Here is a 7,645-nt window from a genome sequence, read left to right as displayed (position 1 = left end):
CGGGCCGCTTCATCTCACAATACCACTGAACCAAAGTATGACATGCTGGTAAGCAGTATGACTTATATCGCCCACAACTCACTTGTGTTCTGTCACGACCGGTTTTTCAATAAAATAATTATTGAGAGACTAATCCCTTTTACGGACCAGTGAGGAAGAATTCCTTCTCACTGGTAGACAATATCTTGGTCACAGAAGAAAAATACCAGGAGTACTAAATATAATACAAGGTTGAGCAGAGACTGCCCAACAATTTATTACATGCATGCCGATAAAACAAGACGGCGGGTAGGGTGGCAAACTACTAACTCATGATGATAACGGTGGTGGAAATATCACCGCGAAGCGAGTGATATGATTCCAGAAGACTACAGCTCATCGAGCGTCGGAGTGAGGCTCGAGAAGACTTATTGCGGGTGGCGGAAGCGTATACAATACAAGTGACCAATATCCGGGATCTCGCAGGACTGACTGGGACTCCTCTAGGCATCGGACGCGCTATCAAACTCTTCATCCAAGAGATCGCCTTCGTCAACATCTGGCCAAATCAACAAGCCAGGTGAGTACTATGAAAGTACTCGCAAGACAGTTCGGACATAAGGTATAACAAATGCAAACATGAAGCACATGAACAAGTTAACCAGTGCGATCAGACATAGAGATAATAAATACTGGGTGCCAAGCGAGGGTCTGAATGACGCCTCGAGCGGAAACTGCAGAATAGTAATACTGGTGCCAAACGAGTGTCTGAAAGACTCCTCGAGCGGAAAATGCAGAATAATAATACAGGTGCCAAACGAGTGTCTGAAAGACTCCTCGAGCGGAAAATGCGGAATAATAATGCGGGTGCCAAATGAGTGTCTGAAAGACTCCTCGAGCGGAAAATGCGGAATAATAATGCGGGTGCCAAACGAGTGTCCGAAAGACTCCTCGAGCAGAAAATGCGGAATAATAATGCCACAGTCGGGCGTCGAGGCGACACCACATAAAGGGCTTATATTTAAAGTAAGAAACAAGTACACGCCACAGTCGGACGTCTGCGCGACGTCACATAAAGGGCTTATATCACAGCTCAATAATACAATCGTTCGGGAACATAAATTATCACAAGCATGAGACAAATATAAAGTTAGTCCATCCACAGGGATAACAATAAAACTGGATTTACCACTTGAGCTTGTTCACCGGGGACAAGTTTTTCAAACGGATAGATATGCATATAATGTTTACACTACTTGATCATGGATACGATGGTTTGGAAAGAATTGACTCTGCAGAGTTTGTACATAACCACAGCCAACGGATTTCAGTAGTCACGGGGACTAGTTCCGTCTACGGTGTTTTGGAAGAAACACGTCTAACCAGTACACACCCAATTCAACCATCCGAAGCCAGGGATCACCCTCGGCAACATTCAAGAAAAACCTTGAGACGGGGAGGCTACAACCTCGCGTAGCATGGGATCAAATTTCTATACGCGCGCTCTAAGGGGGTGCCCCCCCTCTCGGTCCCAACCGGAAACACCCATGCCCCCTGACCGGATGACTGGCTTTAATCCTGGGCCAAGGTACCATCATCCCGGCCTCTCTGTTTGGTGTATACACGGAAAGAGGTTACCAACTTACTAAACCGCATCCTGGCAATGAGACATGTGGTAGCACGGAAAGGGGAAAGAACGGTAACGTGGCTCCAACCACGTTAACGTCGGAGAAAGTCGGATGACGCAAGGCTGGTATGCTACAACAGTACCACCTTGCTGCCCTTCATGTCACCACATGATTAGGCCATCTCTCATCAGAGATCATCGCAACTTTGGAACATGCGGGAAAGGAACGATAACGTGGCTCCAACCACGTTAACGTCGGAGAAAGTCGGATGACGCAAGGCTGGTATGCTACAATAGTACCACCTTGCTGCCCTTCATGTCACCACATGATTAGGCCATCTCTCATCAGAGATCATCGCGACTTTGGAACAACCGGGTCGTTGCCTTACAAGCAACGAGGTATTTACCAACACTCATATGCCACGCACAAACTTTCACGCGAACATGCAAAACACCTGTCATATCAAATGTTCAAAACATGCTTGCCTGGTTCGGAGAAGTCGGAGTCTAGCTCGGCGAAGTTCGCGGCTCCGTCACCTCTCTCGGAACCTACGGCAATCACGAAACGGGTACTAACGTGAAAACCAACACATGCACAGAAACTTTTCCAAATATTTTTCAAATAAATCCCATAGAAAACTAGACAAAATTTGAAGATTGTTAGAAAAAGAATCACTCAAAAATTCCTTTTTATTAAAAAGTTATAAAGGTTTCTGTCCAGGGACTTATCTGTAATGAAACAGAAAAGTTCCAGGGTTTTAACTGAGAAAACAGAAAACGCTTCGGTTGGGAATGCGCAAGCGCAAAGGAGAAAACGTATTTGCCCGAAGGCGCCAACAGAAAACGGTCCGAAGGAGAATAGAATAGAGGCTGACAGGCGGGGTCCACCTGTCAGGTTTAAAAAGCTCGCCGGCGCCCGAAGACTGCGGTGGACGCCGGCGTCGAACCACGGCGAGTTAGGAGAAACGGAGGGTACCAAGAGCTTCAGCGTCTTCTTCCGCGTCGGTGGGTGGTGGACTCGTCCAACGGGGAGCACCACGTCGACGGCGACACTATCTCCGGCGGACGGCGGCTCGGGTGAGGATGGGGAACTCCGGTGGAGGGCTGCAAACTACAAATTGAGGCGCGGGTCAGAACGAGGGATGCAAGGTGAAGCTACTGGCAAGAGAATGGAGGCGGAGGAGCGCACACGGGGGCGAATCGGGCTGGATCCCGTGGCGGGTCGCGGCGGCCGGAGTCGATGAAGGGGACCTCCTCAGGGCTCTACCAGTGGCTAGGCTTGCTCTAGGGGGAGTGCAGGGATGGTGGGTGCTCGAGTTGAACCTCGGGGCCTCTATTTATAGGCAGATCGACGGGGTGGCCGTGAACGGAGAATCTCCGGTGAGCGATTACGGCGGAGCAGTGGATTGGCAGGAGGTTTGAGTGGCCAGGCAGCATCAGTGGAGGTTACCGGAGTCGTTTCACAGCTAAACGGGGTCGGTCTTGGCGTAATGGCGTCGGTCCACGGTGAGGTGACCGCACGGTCTCAACGGCGGCAGAGAGCGCGCTCCGCGCCCTGCGGTTCACGACGAGAGCGGCAGCGCGTTCGGGGGAGTGGATGGCCACGCGGCGAGCTCCGGTGGTTTGGGCAGCGCTGGGTGGCGTCGTCAGCGCCGTGTCTCCCGCTGGCGTCCGCAAAGCCGCCGCCGGCGTCGGTCACGGGGCGGCGCACCTTCTGCTGCTCGTCCCCGACGCCCGCAAGGCGCCAGGCGTTCGTGCGGTGCAGGAACAAGAGGGCGGGGACGAGGAGCAAGGCGACGCGGTGGTATTGGCGAGATCGATGTCCTTCTCTGAAGAAAACGACAGCAAGCCACTGACTGAATCTCTGAACTTTCTGAACTTGATACAGACAGTGCACTGCAGGTGTTCGACAAGAGGATTTTGCAATGAGATAAACTTTTCTGGAGCTGTAACTTGGTGAGGTGACCACTCAATGCACCCAGAGGCTGCCTGATTTTACTTGGAATTTTTGGAGAAGGTTTTGAATGAATTTCACCAAATTTGACAAATCTGGTCCAAACTTGCAGCAGGTGTAGTTTGAAAATTTTGAACTGAAGACCAGTGGATCTTCATGGATCTTGGTTGAGGGTTCAAAGGACTAGGGAGGAGAGTTGGTTTCGTGGCAAAAATAAAAACAGAAAATGGAGTTCCTTTGTAACTCTCCAAGTGCTAGAAGAGAAGGCAGAAATTTGTTTGAATAAGATTTAAATGGAAATAGATACATGGGGAGGTTCAACTTGCTGGGTTAGGTGTAAAACATGATCCAAAGGTGAGGGAAGGGTTAGGGGAGAGGATTTGCACTAGGGCCATGGCAAGAAGGAATTGTTGAAAGTGGCAAAGGATTTTCCCAAAGCCATAGTGCAAATTTCAAGGAGAGTTTCAAAAGTCATTTCCCAAGTGAAAATATTTTGTCTTGAGTCCAAGTGAAAAGCAAGAACCTCCAAGACCAAAGACAGATCTTGGTTGAATCCAAATAAAACTTTTGCCATAAAGAAAAATATTTAGAGTGAGAGTTCTCTTGAAGAAAAATTTAAATCACTCCCCTCAAGTCAAATAAAAATCTTTTAAAAAAAATCCAAATAAAAACTTGGGTGTCACATGTTCTACTCGTGCATAGCATCAACGCATAAAACCAGGCTCGGATGCCACTGTTGGGGAACGTAGTAATTTCAAAAAAATTCCTACGCACACGCAAGATCATGATGATGCATAGCAACGAGAGGGGAGAGTGTTGTCCACGTACCCTCGTAGACCGACAGCGGAAGCGTTATCACAACGCGGTTGATGTAGTCGTACGTCTTCACGATCCGACCGATCAAGTACCGAACGTACGGCACCTCCGAGTTCTACACACGTTCAGCTCGATGACGTCCCTCGAACTCCGAACCAGCCGAGTGTTGAGGGAGAGTTTCGTCAACACGACGGCGTGGTGACGATGATGATGTTACACCGACGCAGGACTTCGCCTAAGCTCCGCAACGGTATTATCGAGGTGTAATATGGTGGAGGGGGGCACCGCACACGGCTAAGAGATCTCAAGGATCAATTGTTGTGTCTATGGGGTGCCCCCCTGCCCCGTATATAAAGGAGCAAGGGGGAGGCAGCCGGCCAAGGGGAGAGGCGCGCCAAAGGGGGGAGTCCTACTCCCACCGGGAGTAGGACTCCTCCTTTCCTTGTGGGACTAGGAGAAGGGAAGGGGGAAGGAGAAAGAAGGAAGGGTGCGCCCCCCTCCCCTAGTCCAATTCGGACCAGACCATGGGGAGGGGTGCGGCCACCTTTTGAGGCCTTTCTCTCCTTTCCGTATGGCCCATTAAAGCCCAATACGAATTCTCGTAACTCTCCGGTACTCCGAAAAATACCCGAATCACTCGGAACCTTTCCGAAGTCCGAATATAGTCGTCCAATATATCGATCTTTACGTATCGACCATTTCGAGACTCCTCGTCATATCCCCGATCTCATCCGGGACTCCGAACTCCTTCGGTACATCAAAACTCAATAAAACTGTCATCGTAACGTTAAGCGTGCGGACCCTACGGGTTCGAGAACTATGTAGACATGACCGAGACACGTCTCCGGTCAATAACCAATTGCGGGACCTGGATGCCCATATTGGCTCCCACATATTCTACGAAGATCTTTATCGGTCAGATCGCATAACAACATACGTTGTTCCCTTTGTCACCGGTATGTTATTTGCCCGAGATTTGATCGTCGGTATCTCGATACCTAGTTCAATCTCGTTACCGGCAAGTCTCTTTACTCGTTCCGTAACACATCATCCCGCAACTAACTCATTAGTCACAATGCTTGCAAGGCTTATAGTGATGTGCATTACCGAGTGGGCCCAGAGATACCTCTCCGACAATTGGAGTGACAAATCCTAATCTCGAAATACGCCAACCCAACAAGTACCTTTGGAGACACCTGTAGAGCACCTTTATAATCACCCATTTACGTTGTGACATTTGGTAGCACACAAAGTGTTCCTCCGGTAAACGGGAGTTGCATAATCTCATAGTCAGAGGAACATGTATAAGTCATGAAGAAAGCAATAGCAAAATACTAAACGATCGGGTGCTAAGCTAACGGAATGGGTCAAGTCAATCACGTCATTATCCTAATGAGGTGATCTCATTAATCAAATGACAACTCATGTCTATGGCTAGGAAACATAACCATCTTTGATTAACGAGCTAGTCAAGTAGAGGCATACTAGTGACACTCTGTTTGTCTATGTATTCACACATGTATTATGTTTCCGGTTAATACAATTCTAGCATGAATAATAAACATTTATCATGATATAAGGAAATATATAATACTTTGTTATTTCCTCTAGGGCATATTTCCTTCAGTTTTCACCTCGGTGCCACCTATTAGAACGATTTGGTGTCACCGACTTGCAGCAACTTCAAGCAGTTTTGCATCTCTGTGCCACCGAGCATTCCACTCGGCGCCACCGACAGCATATGGGTATATATACCGCGGCCCGTTGGTTGGTTCCTTCAAACTCTCGAGCCCGCGCACCCCATTGCTGCCTCCCATTGGTCTCCGGATCGTCACCGTCTCCACATGTGCGCCGTCGTCGCAGGTCACCGCCGCCGTCAACGGGAATCCTCTCCGCCGTTGCCGAAGTAGCGAGCCATCACCAAGTTAGGGTATGGTTCGAACCCTTTGTGCAAATTACTTTATCCGGTTCAATGCACAAATTTATTGCATGTATTCTTGCCACGATTGAAAAGTTCCTATCCGCACAAAAGTTCCTTTAGATTATATTTGATGCAAAATCTTAGGGTTAGGTTTCCGCCGAGCTCATCTTGGACCGACCGAAATGAGGTTTTCGGTCCCACCGATTGGCCCTGGCCATTGCACTAAGTACAACTCGGTCTGACCGAAGCATACTGACCGGTGAGACCGAAAGCAATTTCTCAGTGAAACCCTGGCATTTCGGAGTCAGCGAACTACAACTAGGTCTGACCGATACTGCATATTTATACTCTGTTAAGTGCTTCGGTGTCACCGAGATTATCATATCGGTAGCTCCGAAATGCTTTCTGTGGAAAACTAAAATTAAGATTTTGTCTCAATTTTTGCAAAAACAAGCTATCTTTTGTGATGCTCATCCTCTCTACCCATATCCATCTATTCACAGGATCAGTTTGCAGAGTTGTCTGAAGCTAGTGACAGTAAGAACAGATCAGAGGAACAGGTCAACCTCAGTGAGGGCGCTAGTCCCAGCAGCAGCTATGATGATGGCAGTAGGAGCACTCCTAGCAACACTAGTAGAAAAAGAGGCTTCCATACGCCCCCATTAGTCCCTAAAATAATCGAACCGCGACCAAAGGGTTCTTTAGTCGCGGTTCGGGAGGATACCCGCGACCAACTATCTGGGCCCAGCGCGCTCGGTCGACAGCTGGCGGACGGGAGGGGCTTTAGTCCCGGTTGGCCTGGCCAACCGGGACTAAAGGTCCTCAGGCTGGCCCGAAGGCCTTTAGTTGCGGTTGGCCAGGCCAACCGGGACTAAAGGCCCATCCCTATATATAGGACTCAACTCACTTCACTTAGCCACAATTCAGAAGGGGGGTGGTGGGTTTGCTTTTGGTTCCTCCTATGCACACAAGGTGTTCGATGAAATGCCCGAGAGCATGAAACAAACATGATATGAAGTGTCCGAGCCACACTTGAGCTTTCTCATTTATTTTTCCTCCGCGATCGCGGTTAGCAACTTGAACCTTTCATGTGTCATTGATAAAATATGCATGTGTGTAGTTCATTGTTTAATTTGTATTATTTCTAGCTAGTTAGTTTAACAAATGCATGATGGTTAATTATATACTTTATATAATAATAATGCAGATGAATCAGCAATGGATGTATGGTCCCCGACTCTCCGGCGAGTTCACTATGGGTTTGAAAGATTTCCTCGTAGTGGCAAATGCGAACAAGCAGCGAGGTTTTATTATCTGTCCATGTGCTGTCTGTAAGAATCAGAAGGGT

This window comes from Aegilops tauschii, chromosome 7 (genome assembly GCF_002575655.3).
Source record: "Aegilops tauschii subsp. strangulata cultivar AL8/78 chromosome 7, Aet v6.0, whole genome shotgun sequence".
NCBI classification, from domain to species: Eukaryota; Viridiplantae; Streptophyta; class Magnoliopsida; order Poales; family Poaceae; genus Aegilops; species Aegilops tauschii.
This window is presented reverse-complemented; position numbering follows the sequence as displayed.